This window comes from Notamacropus eugenii, chromosome 6 (genome assembly GCF_028372415.1).
Source record: "Notamacropus eugenii isolate mMacEug1 chromosome 6, mMacEug1.pri_v2, whole genome shotgun sequence".
NCBI lineage: Eukaryota > Metazoa > Chordata > Mammalia > Diprotodontia > Macropodidae > Notamacropus > Notamacropus eugenii.
The window spans coordinates 167261582-167276733 of NC_092877.1; the positions used below are offsets into that span (position 1 = coordinate 167261582).

A 15152-nucleotide genomic window follows, 5' to 3' on the forward strand; every position below is an offset into this window, starting at 1 on the left:
TAGGTATGATGTGGTAGCTCAGAACTGCTTCAGTTTACATCTCTCTAATCAATAGTGTTTTAGAGCATTTTTTCATATGACTATAGATAGTTTTAATTTCTTCTTTTGAAAACTGCCTATTCATATCCTTTGACTATTTATCAATTGGGGAGTTGTAATTCTTTATAAAAATTTGTTTATTGATGTTTGCTATTTTATATCAGTATACTATCACATGTAACCCTTCTCCTCTCTGTGCCAAAAAAGCATCCTACATGGCAATTCGCATTTTTAGAGAGGTGAAAAGTAAACAGAATGAAATGAAATGTGGAAAAAATATTTTTAAAAAAGTGCACAATGTGCAATACCTTGGACATCTCACCACCATGAAAGTGTAAATTGGAGAATGTCTTATCACATCTCTTCATTTGAGTCCTTTATACTTTTGTTACATTTAAGTGTGATTTTTTTGTTGTATCATTGTTCTTTCCCTCTTCATTGTTGCAATTATTTTTGGGAGGGAGGAAGGCAAGGCAATTGGGGTTAAGTGGCTTGCCTAAAATCACACAGTTAGTAAGTGTGTAAAGTGTCTGAGTTCAGATTTGAACTCAGATTCTCTTGACTCCAGGGCCAGTGCTGTACTCATCACACTATCTAACTGCCCCAGAAAATAATTTTTATTGCTTTTTTGACTCCGTACAATTTATTCTGCATCAGTTCAAGGATATCTTTCCCAGTTTCTCTGTATTCGTAACACACATCATTGATTAAAGCACAATAATATTCATTTACATTCATGATAGATTGTTTAGTCTTTTCCCAATTGATGATCACCTCTTTTGTTTCCAATCCTTAGCTATCACAATAAAGTGATACTAAAATATGTTTATATATAAGATAACCTTCTTTTCCTATTGTTGGATTCCTTATAAGCACAGTAATGCAGTCTCTGTTTCAAAAAGTGTGGACAGTTTAGTGACTTTATTTGGATAATTCCAAATTACTGTACAATTTCACAGTTCCACTAACAATACACCTGTATGGTTGGCTTTCCACAACTCCGGCAACATTTTTGCATTTTGAGATATGTTTTCCCTAATTGCAGGATGTGAGGTGAAACCTCAGGATAGTTTTGATTTGTTTCTCCTACTATTAGTGATTTAGACCATTTTTCATGTTCTTATGAGGACTTTCCGATTTGAAAATTATAAAGTGATTACTTGTCTGCCTGAGGGTTGTGAGAAAAATACTTTAAGAAGGGTAATTCCTGTTTTTCATTAAATTATTGTTAAAATAATGGAACCACTGAGTAATTATACTCAATTCCTTGGGACTATTATCTTCACTGTAGTCTAACAGTACCTTTAATCTCTGTGGTGAAAAACACCATCAAGCATGATTTTCCTCCCTCATGCATAGGAAGGAGCTCCAATATTATTAAAAACCAGTGAGTTAGGATGTTGCTGTGTTGTGGGGAAAAAAGTAATGGATTAGACAAAAGAATACCCATGTTTGAGTCTTCAGCTGAATTCAGTTGAATTCAGTTGAAATGTTGAGGGGAAGGACTTCTTTTCATATATTAAATGTTTTTTTAATTTAATTTTACTATTTTTATTTTAATACATTTATTTAACTTTTAACATTCATTTTCACAAAATTTTGGGTTCCAAATATTCTCCACATTTGTCCCCTCCCCCCACCCCCAAACACCGAGCATTCTGATTGCCCCTATCACCAATCTGCCCTCTCTTCTATCATTCCTCCCTTCCCTTGTCCCCATCTTCTCTTTTGTCCTGTGGGGCAAGATAACTTTCTATACCCCATTACCTATATTTCTTATTTCCTAGTAGCAAGAACAGTACTCGACATTTGTTCCTATAACTTTGAATTCCAACTTCTTTTCATCCCTCCCTCCCCACCCATTCCCTTTGGGAAGGCAAGCAATTCAATATAGGCCATATTTGTGTAGTTTTGCAAATGATTTCCATAATAGTCATGTTGTGTAAGACTAACTATATTTCCCTCCATCTTATCCTGCCCCTCATTGCTTCTATTCTCTCTTTTGATCCTGTCCCTCCCCAAGAGTGTTGATTTCAGATTGCTCCCTCCTCCCATTGCCCTCCCTTCCATCATCCCCCCCACCGTGCTTATCCCCTTTTCCCCCACTTTCCTGTATTGTAAGATAGGTTTTCATACCAAAATGAGTGTGTATTTTATTCCTTCCTTGAGTCAAGTGTGATGAGAGTAAACTTCATGTTTTTCTCTCACCTCCCCTCTTTTTCCCTCCATTAAAAAGTCTTTTGCCTGCCTCTTTTATGAGAGATAATTTGCCCCATTCCATTTCTCCCTTTGTCCTCCCAATATATTTCTCTCTCACTGCTTAATTTCATTTTTTAAGATATGATCCCATCCTATTCCGTTCACTCTGTGCTCTCTGTCTCTATGTGTGTGTGCGTGTGCATGTGCATGTGTGTGTGTATAATCCCACCCAGTACCCAGATACTGAAAAGTTTCAAGAGTTACAAATATTGTCTTTCCATGTAGAAATGTAAACAGTTCAACTTTAGTAAAGTCCCTTATGACTTCTCTTTGCTGTTTACCTTTTCATGCTTCTCTTCATTCTTGTGTTTGAAAGTCAAATTTTCTTTTCAGCTCTGGTCTTTTCATCAAGAATGCTTGAAAGTTCCCAATTTCGTTGAAAGACCATTTTCCCCCCTGAAGTATTATACTCAGTTTTGTTGGGTGGGTGATTCTTGCTTTTAGTCCTAGTTCCTTTGACTTCTGGAATATCACATTCCATGCCCTTTGATCCCTTAATGTAGAAGCTGCTAGATCTTGTGTTATCCTGATTGTATTTCCACAGTACTTGAATTGTTTCTTTCTAGCTGCTTGCAATATTTTCTCCTTGACCAGGGAACTCTGGAATTTGGCCACAATGTTCCTAGGAGTTTCTCTTTTTGGATCTCTTTCAGGCGGTGATCTGTGGATTCCTTGAATACTTATTTTGCCCTCTGGTTCTAGAATCTCAGGGCAGTTTTCCTTGATAATTTCATGAAAGATGATGTCTAGGCTCTTTTTTTTGATCATGACTTTCAGGTAGTCCCATGATTTTTAAATTGTCTCTCCTGGATCTATTTTCCAGGTCAGTTGTTTTTCCAATGAGATATTTCACATTATTTTCCATTTTTTCATTCTTTTGGTTTTGTTTTGTGATTTCTTGGTTTCTCACAAAGTCATTAGCCTCCATCTGTTCCATTCTAATTTTGAAAGAACTATTTTCTTCAGTGAGCTTTTGAACCTCCTTTTCCATTTGGCTAATTCTGCTTTTGAAAGCATTCTTCTCCTCTTTGGCTTTTTGAACCTCTTTTGCCAATTGAGTTAGCCTATTTTTTCAAGGTGTTATTTTCTTCAGCTTTTTTTTGGGTCTCCTTTAGCATGGTGTTGACTTGCTTTTCATGCTTTTCTTGCATCTCTCATTTCTCTTCCCAGTTTTTCCTCCACCTCTCTAACTTGATTTTCAAAATCCTTTTTGAGCTCTTCCAAGGCCCGAGCCCATGGAATGTTTATTTTGGATGTGTGGCATACAGAAACCTTGACTTCTGTGTCTTTCCCTGATGGTAAGCATTGTTCTTCCTCATCAAAAAGGAAGGGATGAGATATCTGTTCACCAAGAAAGTAGCCTTCTATGGTCTTATTTTTTTTCCCTTTTCTGACCATTTTCCCAGCCAGTGACTTGACTTCTGAGTGCCCTGTCCACCCCCACCTCGCCTCCAGATCTGCCCAGCCAGTGCTTGGGGTCTGAGATTGAAATGCTGCTTCCCAGCCTCAGGGCTTTCGGGGGGGGTGGGGCTGGTATTCAGTTCGAGATTAAGTTCAGGTGCTCAGGTGGATGCAGGGCCTCCACTGGGGCTCAGTTCCCTCAGGGGGTTTATGTGGAGACCTTCAACAATGGATCCAGGCTCCCGCCTACTTTGGGAGCACTTGTCCCCTGCTGCCTCCGCTGCTGACTCCTGAGGGGGCCTGAGTTATAGGGCCACCCCACTCCCCTCTCGACCACCCAAAGAGACCCTCTCACCAACCTTTGGCACCTGTGGGTGGAGGGATCTGCACGGCAGCTGGAGATTCTGTCCCTGAAGCCCGCTCGGATCTGCTCCTCTCAGTGCCATGTGGCCAAGGAAGGGCTGGGCTCTACTCTGGGTCCAGGGCGTGGCGGACCTTTTGCCTTGGTTTTTCAGGGCTCCCTGGAGCAGAAATCTCCTCCACTCTGTTGTTCTGTGGCTTCTGCTGCTCCTGAATTTGTTGGGAGTTCTTCTTTACAGGTATTTTATGGGCTGTGGGTTTCGGAGCTAGCATATGTGTGTCTTTCTACTCCGCCATCTTGGCTCCTCCCCTCCATATAATAAATGTAATGATGGAATGGGTCATTGAACGCCCAGTTTGAAGATATACATAATATACTCTGCAGATTTCAGCCCACACAAAGCCTTGGTTTCCTGCTTCTCAGCATGCAGGTTTTGAGAATCTCTTACTAATGCTTATATAAGGCATCTGTTCCTTTATATGAGCATTAGACTCAAGCAGCAAAATTAACTACTCTGTGAACCTTTAGTCAAGGAAACAAGAGAAATCACAATGTGATTAATGAATGCTTCTTAGTTTGTGCAGTCACTAAAATATGTTTATGGTAGATGGGGTAGAGAATTACAGTAAAACAGCATTTTAACTTTAAAGAAAACATATTATGATGAATATAGAAGTGGATTAAGAGTCCTTCCTCAGATACTTATTTGCTACATGAGTTGGAGAAAATCAGTGAAACCTATCAATGAAACAGACTACTCTCTGAAACTATGCACTCATGGGTAGTTTCTTGTTTCTATTGGTAAAAAGTGCTTCCTCACCAGGTGTCCCATCCATTTATGAAATCATAGGTTCAAACCAGCATCTCCCTGAAGATTTTTGGAAAGAAGACATTCTGGGCTGCTGGTAGTTATGATGGTGCATAGAGATAAGAAACGTGGAGGGCTTCAATGAGAAAAATGCCTAATGAGGAGAATGACATCAACAGAAAAGAAATAAAATGAGTTTGCGAACATCATAAAAGAAACTGGACGGGACTAAAGTTACACTTGCAGGTTTATCACTTCTGAAATGATTCTAAATGAGCTAATACACTTTTTTCACAGTCTCATTTTTTTTTTAATGAAAATGTCCCATCTCTTAAGAATATGAATGATGATTCAGTTTTCCCATTGTATGGCATTTAAGCTTCGTGATTAGAAGATAGGAATAGTGTCATAGTACTTATCTTTGTAATCTCCAATGGAGGCAGACAAATTTGGTTGCTATAATTCCAAGAATGAAGGTATGGTGGAAACTCCTTTGTTTTTGGTAAGATTAGCATTATCCATGAAAAATATTTTAATATACAGAGAACTCAGCAGGTTAGAGGTATAAAAATTACTAGAAATGAATAAATTTCCCTAGGTAATCCGGGAAATTTCAAAAATCAGTAAGAGTTAAATTATAATAACAGTTCTGTTTATTATTAAATAATTGGCCACTGATAAGGAAAGTGGTTTTGAGAAAAGTTATTTGTTGTTGTTGAAAATACAGATGTACCTTCGTATAAGCAGTTTACAACGTCCCTTGTTAAATTTTTTAAGAGTAATAATGATCCAGCAGAATTGCCATTTTTATTATATTGGCTCACCTATGCACGAGAAATTGATGTTTTTCCACTTACATAGATCTGACTTTATTTGACTGAAAAGTATCTTGTAATTGTGTTCATAGAGTCCCTGGATTTGTTTTCCCAGATAAATGCCCAAATATTTTATAGTATCTACATTAGCTTTAGCTGGAATTTTTCTTTCTATCTCTTGCTGTTGGGCTTTGTTACTAATATATGGAAATGCAGAAGATTTGTGCTGGTTTATTTGGTAACCTGAAACTTTACCAAGTGGTTTTTTACTTGAATATCTGGGATTCCCTAAATATATCATCATATCATCTGCAAAGAGTGATAACTTAGTTTCCTCTTTACATATTCTAATTCCTTCAATTTCTTTATCTTGTCTAATTGCTACAGCTAACATTTCTACTACCATATTGAATAACAGTAATCATAATGGACATTTATCTTCATTGCATATAATGCTTGTTGAAAGTTTTAAGTAGACACTGCTTATTATTTTGTGGAAAGTTCCCTTTATTCCTATGCTCTCCAGTGTTTTTAATAGGCTCTTCGTTCTTCTGACCAATTCATATTCCCTTCTGAAGTTTCAAATGGGAGTACAGTTTCAATGCTTACCTCTTTGGTATTTGTACTTTGGTCCTTGTCCCCATAGAAAGATTCTATGGTCTTTTGTTTTCTGATTTCCTTTTTACTCATGATAGTAACCCTTTTTCTGGCTTTAAAGAAGAGTGTACGAGGATATTTTCTTGTTGACTTAGTACTTCATTGCAATGCTAGGACTTAAGAAATTCCCAATGGTCTCCTAAGGCAAAAAGTCTTCCATGTCCAGAGAAAGAAATATGGAATTTCATCACAGAATGTAGCAGATCATTTTCTTTTTTATTATGTTTTGGTTTGTTTCACGATTTCTCCCATTCATTCTAATTCTATGCAACATGACCAAGGTGAAAATGTATTTAATAGAAATATGTGGGAGAACCTATATAAAATTGTATGCTGACTTGGGGAGGGAAGGGGGCTGGATGGGAGAAGGAGGGAGAAGGAGGGAGAGGGAGAGAAAAAAATCTAAGTTATATGGAAGTGATTGTAGAACACTGAATTAAAATAAAATAATAATAAATAAATAAATAGTAACCAAAACAAACAAAACAAAACAAGGCAGTAGACAGAAGGAAAAAAAAATATGAGAAAATGTGAAACATTACATTATAAAACAGATAAATAGTAGAATTTCTTTTTATCCTCAAGGAAACCATACATCAAAGGGTCAAATAGAGGAGTGAAATTAGCAAGATTATGCTAAAGAAAAAATTGCGTGAGTTTATATTGAGAAGAGAAAATGCCCAAAGTCATTTGGAAATCTCTTGCTGATAGTCTATACAAAAGATTTTTTAAGCTCAAACTAAGGTTTCAGATCTGAGAGACTGTATGGACATAAAAATGGAAAGAACTTCGGGTAATGTTATATGATGAAGGTAAAAATGATAAGATCTCACAACTGACAGGTTACATGGGATGAGGAAGAAGTAAGAAAATGTCAAAATGTTTAACTTGGCACACTTCAAAGACAGGGGAGACTTTGATAAAATGTGGAAGTTTGTAAAAGTCGAGTTTTGGGGAATAGAAAATGAGTGCAAGATGCTTGGGAGCATCCAACTTGAAATATCCAACAAGAATTTTTTGTTGTGATTTATGAGTTTGAACATGAAGGTAATGCCTATAATTCTTACATACAAACAGGCATAAAAAGATTAAAATTATTTTCTAGTATTAAATGTTAGTTAGAAAGAATAAAAAGGAAAAATATATAATATTTTTCTTGAATATTTTCATTTAACCTTTTTGGAAATGCTCCTCTACTATTTCTGTTGATTTTGTATGTATTAATTTTTACAGAAAAAAATCTTCCATGTCATATATTTCTTTAAGTTATATATGTATATTTAGGTATATGTATGTATACAAATACTTATGCATACACACACACACATATATATTTGGCTTGTTTTTCAGATTTTTGATTCTATCTATCTCAATCTGATGCATTTTTCTGTGGTTGCTTTTGCATAGTCTAATATTATTCTAATCTGAAACAATTAAGGTTTTTTTTTTCCTAGTACTTGAAAGTGTTTTTCCTTTTTATAATTCTGGGGATTTGGAAGTATGTGTCAGCAAAACATATTTAGTGTATTTTTTTCCATTGTAGAGGCCTATAGAATTTCTATAATTGCAACAAATGGTCTGATGTCTACTCTCGCAAGTTTTCTCTAATTTTTACAATATATAATTTGCAGATTGGTTATTACTATCATCTTTGATATGAATATTTGTTACAAAATAAATAAGTTAAAATTGTCACATAACTGATAGGGAAACCTGTAGAACAATTGATTTATTTCTAAAAATAGAGAAGAGCAATTGAAAAGCCACTTTTTCTCATTTAGCATTGATCAATCAATTCCCAACCTACATATGGAAAAAATGAAATTCAGCAACATCCCATTGGGTTTAAGCCATATAGTTGCGGGTACTTAAAAAATACTGGAATTTCTTTCTGTCATTTTGTTCTGTATTAAATTTGAGATATAAATATTGAGTGACAGCTGCTACAAAACATCCAAAAGCTCATCTATTATAACACTTTAGCTAAAAAATTTAAAATTCCAACTGTGCTATATTATGCAGCCAGATCAAACACATGATGGTGTCAATTCTCCATAAAGTTTGCACAAATCTGAGGGATACTCTCTTGAATTACCCCCAATGTTAGAAGCTTAAGTTGCCTTCTCAAACATGCATCTTTTCATTCATTTAATTTTATTTTTTCATTATTAATTTGTTTGTGTATTTATTAGTTTCACTCCTGTGGCTTTCATTGTCATGGTGTTATCCAGAATCCATGAAATCAGACCCTGCGTTGTTTTTTTTTTCCCGTTTATTTATTTATTTTTAATTTTCAAGAATCATTTCTACAAGATTTTGAGTTTCAAATTTTCTCCCTATCTCCACCCTCCCCCTCCCCCAAAACACCATGCCTCTGATTATCCCTTCCCCCAATCTACCGTTTCTTCTATCGCACCCCTCCCTTCCCTCATCCCCATCTTCTCTCTTCTTGTAGGGCAAGATAGATTTCTATATCCCATTGCCTGTATTTCTTATTTCCCAGTTACAAGCAAAAACAATTCTCAACAATTGTTCCTAAAACTTTGAGTTCCAACTTCTCTCCCTTCCTCCCTCCCCCATCCCCACTGAGAAGGCAAGCAATTCAATATAGGGTATATATATATATGTATTTTGCTAAAGACTTCCATAATAGTCAAGTTGTGAAAGACTACCTCTATTTCCCTCCATCCTATCATGCTTCCCAATTTCTTCTATTCTGTCTTTTGACCTTATCCCTCACCAAAATTGTTTACTTCTAATTACCCCCTCTCCCATTTTACCTCCCTTCTATCATTACCCCCACACCCCACTTATTCCCTTCTCCCCTACTTTCCTGTAGTGTAAGATAGATTTACATACCATGAGTGTGTGTGTTATTTCCCCCTTAAGCCAAATGTGATGAGAGTGAACTTCACATTTTTCCTCTCATCTCCCCCTTTTTCTCTCAATTGAAAAAGCTTTTTCTTGCCTTTTTTTATGATAGATAATTTGCCCCACGCCATTTCTCCTCCGAATATATATTCCTCTCTTACCTCTTTAATTTTATTTATTTAGATATCATCCCTTCCTATTCAACTTATTTTGTGCCCTCTGTCTGTCTGTCTCTCTCTCTCTCTCTCTCACTATGTGTGTGTGAGTATGTGTGTGTGTGTGTGTAATCCCTCCAACTACCCAAATACTGAGAAAAGTTTCAAGAGTTACAAAAATTATCTTTCCATTAGAAATGTAAACAGTTCAGCTGTAGTAAGTCCCTTACGATTTCTCTTTCCTGTTTACCTTGTCATGTTTCTCTTGATTCTTGTGTGTGGAACTCAAATTTTCTATTCAGCTCTGGTCTTTTCATCAAGAATGCTTGAAAGTCCTGTATTTCACTGAATGACCATTTTTTTCCTTGAAGTATATATGGGTAGGTGATTCTTGGTTTTAATCCTAGTTCCTTTGACTTCTGGAATCTCATATTCCAAACACTTCTATCCCTTAATGTAGAAGCTGTCAGATCCTGCATTATCCTGTCTAGATTTTCACAATACTCGAATTGTTTCTAAAATACAGCAACTTATCACGACAACAATACATTATGGTAAGGTAGGATTTATACCAGGAATGCAGGGCTGCTTCAATATCAAGAAAACTGTCAACATTATTAATCCTATCAACAACAAAACTAACGGAAACCACATGATTATCTCAAAAGATGCAGAAAAAGCTTTTGACAAAATACAACACCATTTTTATTGAAAACATTGGAGAACATAGGATTAAATGGAATTTTTCATAAAGCAATAAGTGATATCTACCTAAAATCTTCTGCAAACCTTATAGGCAATGGAAATAAGGTAGATACATTTCCAATAAGATCAGGGGTGAAAAAAAGGTGTCCAGTATCATCACTACTATTCAATATGATACTAGAAATGTTAGTTGTAGCAATAAGCGAAGAAAAAGAAATTGAAAGTATTAGAACAGGCAACGAAGAAACTAAGTTATCACTCTTTGCAGATGATATGATGATATACTTAGAGAATCCCAGAGAATCAAGTAAAAAACTACTTCAAATATTAAACAACTTTGGCAAAGTTGCACCTTACAAAATAAACCTACAAAAACCTTCAGCATTTCTACATATTACAAACAAAGCCCAACAGCAAGAGATACAAAGAGAAATCCCATTTAAAGCTACAGTAGACACTGTAAAATATTTGGGACTCTACCTGCCAAAACAAACTCAGGGTCTATATGAACAAATTGGCAAAGCATTTTTCACACAAATAAAATCAGAGAAGAAGTTGGAAAAACATCAGTTGGTTGTGGGAGGTCGAGCCAATATAATGCAAATGACAATCATACCTCTCAGATACTATATCACACCTATCACATTAACTAACATGACAAAAGAGGATGATAATAAATATTGGAGAAGATGTGGGAAAGTTGGAACACTAATTCATTGTTGGTGAAGGTGTGAGCTGATCCAATCATTTTGGAGAGCAATTTGGACCTATGCCCAAAAGGCTATAATGTGCATACCCTTTGACCCAACAATACCACTTCTAAGACTGCATCACCAAAAAATCATAAAAATGTGAAAGGGTCCCACATGTACAAAAATATTTATAGTATCTCTCTTTGTGGTGGTCAAAAACTGGAAATCTAGGGGATGCCCATCAATTCGGGAATGGCTGAATAAATTGTGATATATGAATGTAATGGAATACAACTGTGCTATAAGAAATGATGAACAGGAAGTCCTCAGAGAGGTCTGGAAAATTATATGAACTGATGCTGAGCGAAAGGACCAGAACCAGGAGAACTTTGTGCACAGCAACAATCAGAGGGTGTAAGAAATTTTTCTGGTAGACTTAGTACTTCATTGCAGTGTAAAGACTTGCAAAATTTCCAATGGTTTCTTAAAGCAAAATGCCTTCCACATCCAGAGAGAGAACTATGGAATTCGATCATAGAACCTAGCAGATAATTTTCTTTTTTATTATGTTTTGGTTTCTTTTATGATATCTCCCATTCATTTTATTTCTTCTGTGCGACATAATAAGGTACAAATGTATTTAATAGGAATGTATGTGTAGAAACTATGTAAAATTTTATGCCGTCTGAAGGAGGGGAGGGAGGGTAAAAAAAATCTAGATTATATGGAAATGATTGTGGAACACTTGAAAACAAATAAAATAATGAAAAAGAAACTAAAAAAATAACAAGTCAAAGTGATGAACTGATGGTGAGGAGTTAAAATTCATAAATTAATTTTCAGGCAAAGTGAAAACATACATTTACTACATTCATAATCTTATTTTTTTGAGGGCACTTTTTGGGCAGTGATAATGAAGAGAAATGAGTGGCACATAAGATAGGGGTAGGGATAAGAACAGGACAAAGGATTATTTCGTTTAGAAGTACAAGTATCAAGTGATTAATAAACTTAAACAGAGAAGGAGAAAGTGCAGAAAGGGACATTAACATGGCAGAATTTAAAATACCACGTCAAATTTAAAATTTATTGTATACAAATCAAAAGCAAGCTCTGTCTATGTAGAAGAGATTTTAGTTTTATGGGAGGGTTTTGTGTGGTGGTTAATATTGCTGTTCTTTGTATATCGAAATCTTAATGATTGATGGTGCATTTCACATTAATAGTAATAAATTTAAAATATTAGGAGTAATATAAAAATTAATTAACTTCTTTCATAACACTTAAATGAGAAATGGAGGTAAATTGTGGCTTCAAAATATTTTTCTCCTGGGATATGTAATAAATATTTTATTTGTTTATTTATTTATTCATTTATTTATTTATAGTTTTCAACATTCATTTCCACAAAATTTTGAGTTCCAAATTTTCTCCTCATCTCTCCCCTACCCCCACCCCAAAACACCTTGCATTCTGATTGCCTCTTCCACTAATGTGCCCTCACTTCTAACATCGCTCCCTTCCTTTATCCCCATCTTCTCTCTTGTCCTGTAGGCCACGATAAATTTCTATACCCCACCATGTGTATTTCTAACTACTAAGTTGCATGCAAAAACAATTCTCAACTTTTGTTCCTAGAACTTTTAGTTTCAACTTCTTTTCCTTCCTCCCTCTCCATGCATTCCCACTGAGAAGGCAGGCCATTCAATATAGGTTACATAATTGTAACTTTGCAAATGTTTTCCATAATAGTCATGTTGTTTAAGACTAACTCTATTCCCCTCCATTCTATCCTGTCCCTCATTTCTTCTAGTCTCTCTTTATACTTTGTCCCTCCCCAACAGTGTTTACTTCTAATTTTTCCCTCCTCCCATTGGCCCTCCCTTCCATGAACCCCCCCCCTGCTTCTCCCCTTCTCGCCTCCTTTCCTGTAGTGTAAGAAAGATTTTCATACCAAATTGAGTGTGCATGTTATTTGTTCCTTGAGCTAAACGTGATGAGAGTAAGCTTCACTTTTTCTGTCTCATCTACCCCTTTTTCCCCTCCTTTGGAAAACCTTTTTCTTGCCTCTTCTATGAGAGATAATTTGCCCCATTCCATCTCTCCTTTTCTCCTCCCAATATATTCCTCTCTCACCCCTTAATTTTATTTTTTTGATATGATCCCTTCCTGTTCAAGTCACGCTGTGCTCTCTGTACCTCTGTCTCTCTCTCTGTCTGTGTCTGTTTCTCTCTCTCTCTCTATGTATATATGTACACATATGTGAGTGTGCATGTATAATCCCTCCACCTACCCAGATACTGAGAAAAGTTTCAAGAGTTACAAATATTATCTTTTCATGTAGGAATATAAACGCTTCACCTTTAGTAAGTCCCTTGTGATTTCTGTTTCCTGTTTACCTTTTCATGCTTCTCTTCTTTCTTGCTTTTGAAAGTCAAATTTTCTTTTCAGCTCTTGTCTTTTCATCAAGGATGCTGGAAAGTCCTCTGTTTCATTGAAGACGATTTTTTCCCATGTAGTATTATACTCAGTTTTGCTTGATAGGTGGTTATTGGTTTTTAATCCTTGACTTCTGGAATATCATATTCCTAGCTCTTCCATCCCATCATGTAGAAGCTGCTAGATCTTGGGTTATCCTGGTTGTATTTCCACATTACTCAAATTGTTTTTTTCTAGCTGCTTGCAATATTTTCTCTGTGACTTGGGAACTCTGGAATTTGGCTACAATATTTCTAGGAGATTCTCTTTTCGGGTCTCTTTCAGGAAATGATTGGTGGATTCTTTTAATATTTATTTTTGCCTCCTGATTCTAGAATATCAGGAAGTTTTCCATGATAATTTAAAGAAAGATGATGTCTAGACTCTTTTTATGATCATCTATTATAGATGGTCTCATAATTTTTAAAATTGTCTCTCCTAGATTTATGTTCAAGGTCAGTTGTTTTTCCAATGAGATATTTCACATTATCTTACGTTTTTTCATTGTTTTGGTTTGTTTTGTAATTTCTTGGTTTGTCATAAAGTCAACAGCTTCCATCTGTTCCATTTGAATTTTTAAAGATCTATTTTCTTCAGTGAGCTTTTGAACCTCCTTTTCCAGTTGACTAATTCTCCTTTTTAAAGCATTCTTCTCTTCATTGATTCTTGGACCTCTTTCGGCAATTTATTTAGCCTATTTTTCGTTCTCCTTTGGCAAACTGTTGACTCTCTTTTAAAGATTTTCTTGCATTGCTCTCATTTCTCTTGCCAATTTTTACTCCTCTTCTCTTACTTGATTTTCAAAATCCTTTCTGAGCTCTTCCATATACTGGGATCACTGGATATTTATTTTGGAGATTTTGGATGCAGAAATCTTGACTTTTATGTCTTTCTCTGATGGTAAATATTGTTCTTCCTCATCTGAAAGAATGGGTGAGAATACCTGTTCACCAAAAAGCAACCCTTTGTTGGGCATTTCCCCAACTAGTTACTTGACTTTTGCCCCTTTTCTCAATAGGAGGGTATACTCTGAGGAACTGTAAGTTCCGAGTTCCTCCAAGGTCGCACAATCAAGGGAGGAGTTTACCCAGTTTGGCTGAGATTCAGATCAGCTGCACAGTTCCTCCAGGTGCTTTAAGTTGAGCACTCGAACAAAAGAGGCAGGCTACTGCCTGTGGCCACCACCACCACAGCTGCCAGTGCTGCTGCTGCTGCTGCCACAGCCTAGGGCTGTGGCTAGAGGAGGACCCTGCTCCCTTCTAGCCAAGTTGGAAAACCCTCTCACCGACATTTGAAGCTGCCTTTGATGCCTGTGGGTTAAAGGATCTGCAAACCTCCACTGCTGCTGGGGATTCCACCTGCGAAGCCTGCTCTGTCCCTGTTCCTCCTGTCACCATGCGGCCAAGGCTGGGCTGTGCTCCACTCCATGTCTGATGCAACAGAACTTTCCTGCAGTCCTTCCAGATCACTCTGTCCTGGATATCTCCTCCACTCCATCGTTATGTGGCTTCTGCTGCTCTAAAATTTGTTGTGAGCCTTTCTTTACTGGTATTTTATGGGCTGTGGGGGAAGAGCTTGGGTATATGCGTCTTTGTACTCCACCATCTTGGCTCCACACCTTGAAATAAATATTTTTCAAAAAATATTTAGTAGAGACCTTGAAATTTCATGTAAACAAATAAACTTTCTTAGTGATTTAGTATATTTAAATTTATTTGCTTCATTACACAGAGACAAGCATGACCACACATCATATCACTAACTCACTTTTTTTTTTTATTTAACTTTTAACATTTATTTTCACAAAATTTTGGGTTACAAATTTTCTCCCCTTTTATCCCCCCCCCCCAAACCCAAGCATTCTAATTGCCCCTGTGACCAATCTGCTCTCTCTTCTATCCTCCCTCTCTG

General features: G+C 36.3%; 1 pseudogene; it reads right to left on the bottom strand.

Moving 5' to 3' along the window:
- Positions 1-14638, bottom strand: part of LOC140512176 (maestro heat-like repeat family member 5) — a 58313-nt pseudogene extending 43675 nt beyond the window's left edge.
- Between the last annotated feature and the right edge of the window lie 514 nt (positions 14639-15152).